This window comes from Arachis hypogaea, chromosome 16 (assembly GCF_003086295.3).
Source record: "Arachis hypogaea cultivar Tifrunner chromosome 16, arahy.Tifrunner.gnm2.J5K5, whole genome shotgun sequence".
Lineage (NCBI taxonomy): Eukaryota > Viridiplantae > Streptophyta > Magnoliopsida > Fabales > Fabaceae > Arachis > Arachis hypogaea.
Window position 1 is genome coordinate 110,545,639 of NC_092051.1, and position 10,296 is coordinate 110,555,934.

The 10,296-nt window shown below is 39.5% G+C and overlaps 1 non-coding gene across 1 annotated transcript; it reads left to right on the forward strand.

The window, feature by feature from the left end:
• The first annotated feature begins 9,374 nt into the window (after positions 1-9,374).
• On the forward strand, positions 9,375-9,482 carry LOC112761663 (small nucleolar RNA R71). Its single transcript, XR_003182048.1, has one exon. It is a non-coding gene; the product is annotated as a small nucleolar RNA R71 (small nucleolar RNA).
• The last annotated feature ends 814 nt before the right edge of the window (positions 9,483-10,296 follow it).

A 10,296-nucleotide genomic window follows, 5' to 3' on the forward strand; every position in this document is an offset into this window, starting at 1 on the left:
TTATAACAGTTTATTACGTAGTTATTAGTTGTATTTAATAATTACTTTTTAGTTAATTAGTGTTACCTTTATAAAATTGTTGACATGACATTATTACAAAAAATAATATTGCATAAACTTATTTCATAATAAGTTAGTATTAATTTTTATATAATATAAATAGATATAAATAGATGATCAATTTGGTATAATAGAAATGTGCATCTTCAGATTTTTGAAGATATTGTACTCTGCTATTGTTGACGTTATAATTTTTTTTTAAGGAAGAGTTAAGACGCGACAATTTTTGGGGCTTTTTTAAATAAAATATAATAGGGTGCCATTGCCAAGGACTAAAGTGAAATGAACAAAACAAATATAATATTTAAAGCCAAGCTTTCATGGTAGCAGTTACGTGAAACATATAAAGTCGGACAATTTTGTTGAGTTGTATCTATTTGTATATTACAGATATAGCATTTGTGTGATATGTATGTATTTTGTATTTTTCTGTGTCTTAATAAAATAAAATACTTTAGATATGTTTAAATATATTTAATATAATCATAGGTCGGTGTATCTAACTTTATTTTTGGCTATATTCTTGAAATGATTTTTAGAAAATATCACAATATAATACCAATAAAAAAGACATTAAAACCAACAAAAAAGAGTTAATGTGTATTTTAATATGAGTAGAGACTCAAGTCGGTCTCTATTTATTTTTTTGAAGGACAAGGTAACCTCTATTTAAAAAAAAAGGGGACATTTTAGCCCGAAATAATTTATTTTGGGACAATAATAACCTTATATTATAAAGGTTTAATTGTTCTGTTGATCTCTATAGTTTCATTAAATTTTTAATTAGATTCTTATATTTTTTTTTTTCGATTAGATCCTGCTTTAAATTACATCTTTTTCATGTTAAAAATGTTAAAATTAACATAATATTTTTATCAAAATATATGCAGTCAAAGATTTAATTAAGTTTTTAATTATAAATACTTTTAATTTGTAAAGAAATATTCAGTTAATTCTAATATTTTTTACACTAAAAAGGACTTAATTAAAAAATTAAAGCAATGTAGGGACTCAATTGAAAGGAAAAAAAATATAGAGACCTAATTAAAAATTTGGTAAAATTTTAAACACCAACGGAGTAATTAAACCTATTATAAAATCCGTTAAATAGTAATAGAAATTAGTTGTGAGGATTTTATTAATAATTTGTGGGGTTTTAAATTTCTACCAAATTCTTTTTAACAATAGGACCAACTATCACTATTACTATCATTATCACTATCTTCTTCATCTTTCTCATTATCGTTATTATAACTTCTACCTCTACTATTTCAGTTGTGCAATCATATTGTTATCATTATTATCTTCTCTACCATCATCAACACCATCAACATCATTATTTTTGATGAGCCAAAAATTTGATACGCTCATATATTGGTAAATGCACTAAATCACTCCAAGTAATATTACAGTGAGTGGATATCATTCTCACGAGGATTAACGAATTAAGGCAAGTAACTTCTGGTTGAACTTTTTAATTAGATCGATCAAACTTTGGCAAAGGATTGTGAATCTTGAAGTAGTGAAGAATAGTGAAGGAGAGTTTTTTTTTTTTTTTGTGAATGAGAGAATGCTTATGAAATTGGAAAAGTAATCAGTAAACGAGATGTTAAAGGCTTCAGAAATCGTCTGTGGCTCCTACAATTTCAATTGGCTAAACTCAAGAGGAAAAAGAGCTACATCACTGTCAGCTTCCATCGAGTAAAAATAACGCTAACGTGTAGAAGAGGAGAATACAAACACTTTTATCAGATTAGATTTTTAATTAGAGTTACGGATAACAAAAAATCAAAGGCAGAATTTTTAGTGTGGGTCACGGTTTCTCTCTTCTTTCTCTCGGTTCTTTCTTTCTTGCCTAAGCCAAAATGAAGCAAGCAAGGCTGAGGTACTAATCATCATGATTTTGGGAGAAAAGTTACACATGGGAGTTTAGGTGTCTTTGATTATTAATTAAAAGTAAACGTATGTCATGCTTAAGTTATATATATATATATATATATATATATATATATATATATATATATATATAAAAACATGTACACATTCGAGCCATCATGTTTCTTTTTTTTGGTTTTTTTATGGCGTTGGCCAATTCCTTTCTTTTTCTTTTTGTTATGGCCCAGCCAAGCTAGGTGTGTGAACCGACCCAGCCCAAAAACTTACCGATCCGGCCACACACTCTCCTTGTCAGCTGCATAACAGCTGGGGAAAGGAAACTTTCTGGAAGGAGGCCTTCTCCTATGAGGGCCCACCTTTCTGACAGGGTATATAAGGAGAGGGTCCTACCCCTTCCCCCAAGGTACATTACATATATCACCTTACCCACTTTTCGCCTGCACACTTGACTGATTAGAGCGTCGGAGTGTCTTTGCAGGTGACACCCTCCTCTTCACTCGAAGAGCTCGGGACATTGGTTGCTCCAGTTTCACCTCAACGATCTAGACCTAGGCGATACCCCACATTATCAACCCAAGGACCTCTCCGAGTCGTCCGGTACCCGAACTACCGTACATTGGCGCCGTCTGTGGAGACTCGCCCATATGGATGTCGTACTGGGTCTTGGAGAACCAGGCCGAGGAGCCGAGGCCAGAGGGAAAGCCTCCGTTGCTTCCCCCCGGGAGCGCACGAGGACCCCCTTACGACGAACCGAGCCGGCTTCACGATCTCAAGAGAGGCGCCCCTTTGGGGGAACAGGCAGTAATAGCGTCAGAATAATGCAGAAATTGCGTCACAGGATGCAGAACCTGGAACGCCAACTGGCAGATCAGGAACGCCGTCAACGAACTCTCGAACCAAGCTATTCCCGTTCTCCCATGTCACGGGGAAGAACTCCTCAGAGAAGTCACTCCCGGCGAACGCCGAGCCCACGATCTGGATCTGAAAGCGTTTGGAGGAAGAACGTCCAAGAAGACGTCGCAACCCCGTGATATACACTCGGCCTGAAGGAAGACGCGCCACAGAGCGGGATCGGGGAGACGGCGGAGAAAGGCCGAGGAGAACGCGGCGACCTGTGATAATGGGCGCAACCCCGTTTCATCGTTCTATCCTCGAGGTCCGGCTACTAAAGCACTTTGATAAGCCGAAAGACATGAGGTACGACGGAATCCAAGACCCCCAGGAGCATCTTACAGCCTTCGAGGCCAGAATGAACTTGGAGGGAGTAGGCGACGGAGTAAGGTGTCACGCGTTCCCGGTCACCCTGGTAGGACCTGCAATACGGTGGTTTAACAGCCTTCCGCAGGGCTCTGTTGCCAGGTTTTCGGACATTAGCCGCGCTTTCTTGGCCCAATTCACTACCAGAATCGTGAAGGCAAAACACCCGATAAACTTACTCGGGATAACACAACGGCCCGGTGAGCCGACCAAAAAATACTTGGACCGGTTCAACGATGAATGTTTGGGGATCGACGGGCTAACTGATTCGGTGGCCAGCCTGTGTCTGACGAATGGACTCCTTGGTGCACGAAATTGTGATCATCAACAATGGCGCCAAAGACTTGGAGCTCTCAAACGTGAATCACACTTTGTCATAATTCCGAACAACTAATCAGCAAGTGCACTGGGTCGTCCAAGTAATACCTTACGTGAGTAAGGGTCGATCCCACGGAGATTGTCGGCTTGAAGCAAGCTATGGTCATCTTGTAAATCTCAGTCAGGAAGATTCAAATGGTTATGGAGGATTGATAATTAAAAGATGAATAAAACATAAAATAAAGATAGAGATAGAGATACTTATGTAATTCATTGGTAGGAATTTCAGATAAGCGTATGAAGATGCTTTGTTCCTCCTGAACCTCTGCTTTCCTATTGCCTTCTTCCAATCATTCATACTCCCTTCCATGGCAAGCTTTATGTTGGGCATCACCGTTGTCAATGGCTACTTCCCGTCCTCTCAGTGAAAATGTTCTACGCACGCTGTCACCGCACGACTAATCATCTGTCGGTTCTCGATCATGTTGGAATAGGATCCATTGATCCTTTTGCGTCTGTCGGTTCTCGCGAGTTTGAAGCTCGTCACAGTCATCCCTTCCTATATCCTACTCAGAATACCACAGACAAGGTTTAGATGTTCCGGATCTCAGGAATGACTGCCAATAATTCTAGCCTATACCACGAAGGTTCTAATCTTAGATCAGAAACCCAAGAGATACACATTCAAGCTTGTTTGCATGTAGAACGGAAGTGGTTGTCAGGCACGCGTTCATAGGTGAGAATGGTGATGAGTGTCACATAATCATCACATTCATCATGTTCTTGGGTGCGAATGAATATCTTAGAGAAGAAGTAGGCGTGAATTGAATAGAAAAACAGTAGTACTTTACATTAATTCATGAAGAACAGCAGAGCTCCACACCTTAATCTATGGTGTGTAGAAACTCCACCGTTGAAAATACATAAGAACAAGGTCTAGGCATGGTCAAGAGGCCAGCCCCCAAACGTGAAAAGGTCTATCAAAAGTATGATTCAAAGATCGATACAAATACAATAGCAAAAGATCCTATTTATAGAGAACTGGTAGCCTAGGGTTACAAAAATAAGTAATTAATGCAGAAATCTTCTTCCGGGCCCACTTGGTGTGTGCTTGGGCTGAGCATTGAAGCTTTCACATGTAGAGACTTTTCTTGGAGTTAAACGCCAGCTTTTGTGGCAGTTTGGGCGTTTAACTCCAGCTTTTATGCCAGTTCTGGCGTTTTGACGCCAGAATTTCTATTCTGACTTGGAACACCAGTTTTGGCCATCAAATATTGGGCAAAGTATGGACTATTATATATTGCTGGAAAGCCCAGGATGTCTACTTTCCAACGCAATTGCGAGCGCACCAATTGGGCTTCTGTAGCTCCAGAAAATCCACTTCGAGTGCAGGGAGGTCAGAATCCAACAGCATCTGTAGTCCTTTTTCAGCCTCTGAATCAGATTTTTGCTCAGGTCCCTCAATTTCAGCCAGAAAATACCTGAAATCACAGAAAAATACACAAACTCATAGTAAAGTCCAGAAATGTGATTTTTATTTAAAAACTAATAAAAATATAATAAAAACTAATTAAAATATACTAAAAAGATACTAAAACAATGCCAAAAAGCGTATAAATTATCCGCTCATCACAACACCAAACTTAAATTGTTGCTTGTCCCCAAGCAACTGAAAATCAAATAGGATAAAAAGAGTAGAATGTACAATGAATTCCAAAAACATCTATGAAGATCAGTCTTAATTAGATGAGCGGGGCTTTTAGCTTTTTGCTTCTGAACAGTTTTGACATCTCACTTTATCCTTTTGAAGTTCAGAATGATTGGCATCTATAGGAACTCAGAATTCAGATAGTGTTATTGATTCTCCTAGTTAAGTATGTTGATTCTTGAACACAGCTACTTTATGAGTCTTGGCCGTGACCCTAAACATTTTGTTTTCCAGTATTACCACCGGATACATAAATGCCACAGACACATAACTGGGTGAACCTTTTCAGATTGTGACTTAGCTTTGCTAGAGTCCCCAATTAGAGGTGTCCAGAGCTCTTAAGCACACTCTTTTTGCTTTGGACCACGACTTTAACCGCTCAATCTCAAGTTTTTACTTGACACCTTCACGCCACAAGCACATGGTTAGGGACAGCTTGGTTTAGCCGCTTAGGCCAGAATTTTATTCATGTGGGCCCTCCTATCCACTGATGCTCAAAGCCTTGGATCCTTTTTATTTTTCCCTTGCCTTTTGGTTTAAAGGGTTACTGGCTTTTTCTGCTTGCTTTTCTTTCTTTTTCTTTTTTTTTCGCATATATATTTTTTCTGCAAGCTTTTCACTGCTTTTTCTTGCTTCAAGAATCAATTTTATGATTTTTCAGATCATCAAATAACATTTCTCCTTTTTCCATCATTCTTTCAAGAGCCAACAATTTTAACATTCATAAACAACAATTTCAAAAATATGCACTGTTCAAGCATTCATTCAGAAGACAAGAATTGTTGCCACCACATCAAAATAATTAAACTGCTTTAAAATTCAAAATTCATGTACTTCTTTTTCTTTTTCAATTAAGAGCATTTTTCATTTAAGAAAGATGATGGATTCATTTTCATTGCTTTAAGGCATAGACACTTAGACACTAGTGATCATGTAATAAAGACACAAACATAAATAAACATAAAGCATAAAAATTCGAAAAAATAGAAAATAAAGAACAAGGAGATTAAAGAACGGGTCCACCTTAGTGATGGCAGCTTGTTCTTCCTCTTGAAGATCTAATGGAGTGCTTGAGCTCCTCAATGTCTCTTCCTTGCCTTTGTTGCTCCTCTCTCATGACTCTTTGGTCTTCTCTAATTTCATGGAGGAGGATGGAATGCTAACTTGGTCCAACATTTGATCAAAGTTGACCCTTCTAGTGTAGGGGTGTGCATCTCCTTGCATCATCGGCAAGTTGAAGGCCAACCTTACATTCTCTAGACTAAAATCTAAGCATTTCCCCCGAACCATTGTAAGCCAATTCTTTGGGTCCGGGTTCACACTTTGATCATGGTTTTTGGTGATCCATGCATTGGCATAGAACTCTTGAACCATTAAGATTCCGACTTGTTGAATGGAGTTGGTGAGAACTTCCCAACCTCTTCTTCGAATCTCATGTCGGATCTCCGGATATTCACCCTTTTTGAGTTTGAAAGGGACCTCGGGGATCACCTTCTTCTTGGCCACAACTTCATAGGAGTGGTCTTGGTGTGCCCTTGAGATGAATCTCTCCATCTCCCATGACTCGGAGGTGGAAGCTTTTGCCTTCCCTTTCCTCTTTCTAGAGGTTTCTCCGACCTTAGGTGCCATAAATGGTTATGAAAAAACAAAAAGCAACGCTTTTACCACACCAAACTTAGAAGGTTTGCTCGTCCTCGAGCAAAAGAAGAAAGAAGAGAGTAGAAGAAGAAGAAATAGAGGAGATGGAGGGGGCTTAGTGTTTCGGCCAAGGGGGAGAAGTAGTGTGTATGTTGTGTGAAAATGAAGGAGTGAAGATGGATTTATATAGGGGTGGAGAGAGGGTTAGGGTTCGGCCATATAGGGTGGGTTTGGGAGGGAAAGTGGTTTGAATTTGAAAGGTGAGGTAGGTAGGGTTTTATGATGGATGGATGTGGATTGGTGAAGGGTTTATGGAGAAGAGGGTAGGATTTGATAGGTGAGGGGGTTTTTGGGGAAGAGGTATTGAGTTGATTGGTGAAGGGTATTTGGGGAAGAGTATTATGAAAAGGTGTGAAGAAGAGAGAGAGTGAGTTGAGGTTAGTGGGGATCCTGTGGGGTCCACAGATCCTGAGGTGTCAAGAATTTTTCATCCCTGCACCAAGTGGCGTACAAAATGCCCTTCTCTACCAATCCTGGCGTTAAACGCCAGGTTGCTGCCCATTTCTGGCGTTTAACGCCAGCTTCTTGCCCTTTTCTGGCGTTAAACGCCAGTCTGGTGCCCATTTCTGGCGTTAAACGCCAGTAGCCTTCTCCTCCAGGGTGTTTTATTTTTAATACTATTTTTTATTCTGTTTTTGCTTTTTCAGTTATTTTTGTGACTTCACATGATCATCAACCTACAGAAAACATAAAATAACAATAGAAAATAGAAATTTAACATAGAGAAGTAAAAATTAGGTTGCCTCCCAACAAGCGCTTCTTTAATGTTAATAGCTTGATAGTGGGCTCTTATGGAGCCTCACAGATACTCAGAGCATGGCCTCCCAACACCAAACTTAGAGTTTGAATGTGGGGCTCTGTTTGACTCTGCATTGAGAGAAGCTTTTCATGCTTCTTCTCCATGATTACAGAGGGAGATCCTTGAGCTTTAAACATAAGGGAGTCCTCATTCACTTAAAGGACCAATTCTCCTCTGTCAACATCAATCACAGCTTTTGCTGTGGCTAGGAAGGGTCTGCCTAGGATGATGGATTCATCCATACACTTCCCAATCTCTAGAATTATGAAATCAGCAGGGATGTAGTGTCCTTCAACCTTTACCAAGACATCCTCTACAAGTCCATAAGCCTGTTTTCTTGAATTGTCTGCCATCTCTAGTGAGATTCTTGCAGTTTGAACCTCAAAAATTCTTAGTTTCTCCATTACAGAGAGAGGCATGAGGTTTATGCTTGACCCTAGGTCACACAGAGCCTTTTCAAAGGTCATGGTGCCTATGGTACAAGGTATTGAAAACTTTCCAGGATCTTGTCTCTTTAGAGGTAATCTTTGCCTAGTCAAGTCATCCAGTTCTTTGATGAGAAATGGGGGTTCATCCTCCCAAGTCTCATTACCAAATAGCTTGGCATTTAGCTTCATGATTGCTCCAAGGTACTTAGCAACTTGTTCTTCAGTAACATCTTCATCCTCTTCAGAGGAAGAATACTCATCAGAGCTCATGAATAGTAGAAGTAGATTCAATGGAATCTCTATGGTCTCAATGTGAGCCTCAGATTCCCATGGTTTCTCATTAGGGAACTCCATGGAGGCCAGTGGACGTCCATTGAGGTCTTCCTCAGTGGAGATCACTGCCTCTTTCTCCTCTCCAGGTTCGGCCGTGTGGGTTATGGTGATGGCCTTGCACTCTCCTTTTGGATTCTCTTCTGTATTTCTTGGGAGAGTACTAGGAGGGAGTTCAGTAACTTTCTTACTCAGCTGACCCACTTGTGCCTCCAAATTTCTAATGGAGGATCTTGTTTCAGTCATGAAACTTTGAGTGGTTTTAATTAGATCAGAGACTACAGTTGCTAAGTCAGAGTGGCTCTGCTTAGAATTCTCTGTTTGTTGCTGAGAAGATGATGGAAAGGGCTTGTTATTGCTAAACCTATTTCTTCCACCATTATTGTTGTTGAAGTCTTGTTGAGGCCTCTGTTGATCCTTCCATGAGAGGTTTGGATGATTTCTCCATGAAGGATTATAGGTGTTTCCATTAGGTGTTTCCATAGGGTTCTCCCATGTAATTCACCTCTTCCATTACTGGGTTCTCAGGATCATAAGCTTCTTCTTCAGATGAAGCTTCTTTGGTACTGCCTGTTGCTGCTTGCATTCCAGACAGACTTTGAGAAATCATATTGACTTGTTGAGTCAATATTTTGTTTTGAGCCAATATGGCATTTAGAGTATCAATCTCAAGAACTCCTTTCTTCTGATTTGTCCCATTATTCACAGGATTCCTTTCAGAAGTGTACATGAATTGGTTATTTGCAACCATTTTAATAAGTTCCTGAGCTTCTGCAGGCGTCTTCTTCAGATGAAGAGATCCTCCAGCAGAGCTGTCCAATGACATCTTGGACAGTTCAGATAGACGATCATAGAAAATACCTATGATGCTCCATTCTGAAAGCATGTCAGAAGGACACCTTCTGATCAATTGCTTGTATCTTTCCCAGGCTTCATAGAGGGATTCACCTTCCTTCTGTCTGAAGGTTTGGACTTCCACTCTAAGCTTGCTCAATTTTTGAGGTGGAAAGAACTTTGCCAAGAAGGCATTGACTAGGTTTTTCCAAGAGTTCAGGCTTTCTTTAGGTTGTGAATCCAACCATGTTCTAGCTCTGTCTCTTACAGCAAAGGGAAAAAGCATAAGCTTGTAGACCTCGGGATCAACCCTATTGGTCTTGACAGTGTCACAGATTTGCAAGAATTCAGCTAAGAATTGATGAGGATCTTCCAACGGAAGTCCATTAAACTTGCAATTCTGTTGCATCAGAGAAACTAATTGAGGCTTAAGCTCAAAGTTGTTTGCTCCAATAGCAGGGATTGAGATGCTTCTCCCATAGAAGTCGGGAGTAGGTGCAGTAAAGTCACCAAGCACCTTCCTTGCATTGTTGGTATTGTTGTTGTTTTCGGCTGCCATGTCTTCTTCTTGTTTGAAAAGTTCTGTTAGGTCCTCTATAGAGAGTTGTACTTTAGCTTCTCTTAGCTTTCTCTTCAAGGTCCTTTCAGGTACAGGATCAGCTTCAACAAGAATGCCTTTGTCCTTGCTCCTGCTCATATGAAAAGAGAGGAGAAGAAAATATGGAATCCTCTATGTCTCAGTATAGAGATTCCTTGAGGTGTCAGAGGAAAAGAAGAATAGAAGGAGGAGGTAGAGAAGAGAGAATTCAAACTTATCAAGGGAGATAGAGTTCGAATTGCATATTGAGGAGGAGTGTTAGTCCTTAAATAGAAGGGTGTGAGAAGAGGGGAAGAATTTTCGAAATTAAAGTAAAAGATTTTGAAATAATTAAAAGAAATTTTGAAAATTTGGTAATTGATTTTCGAAA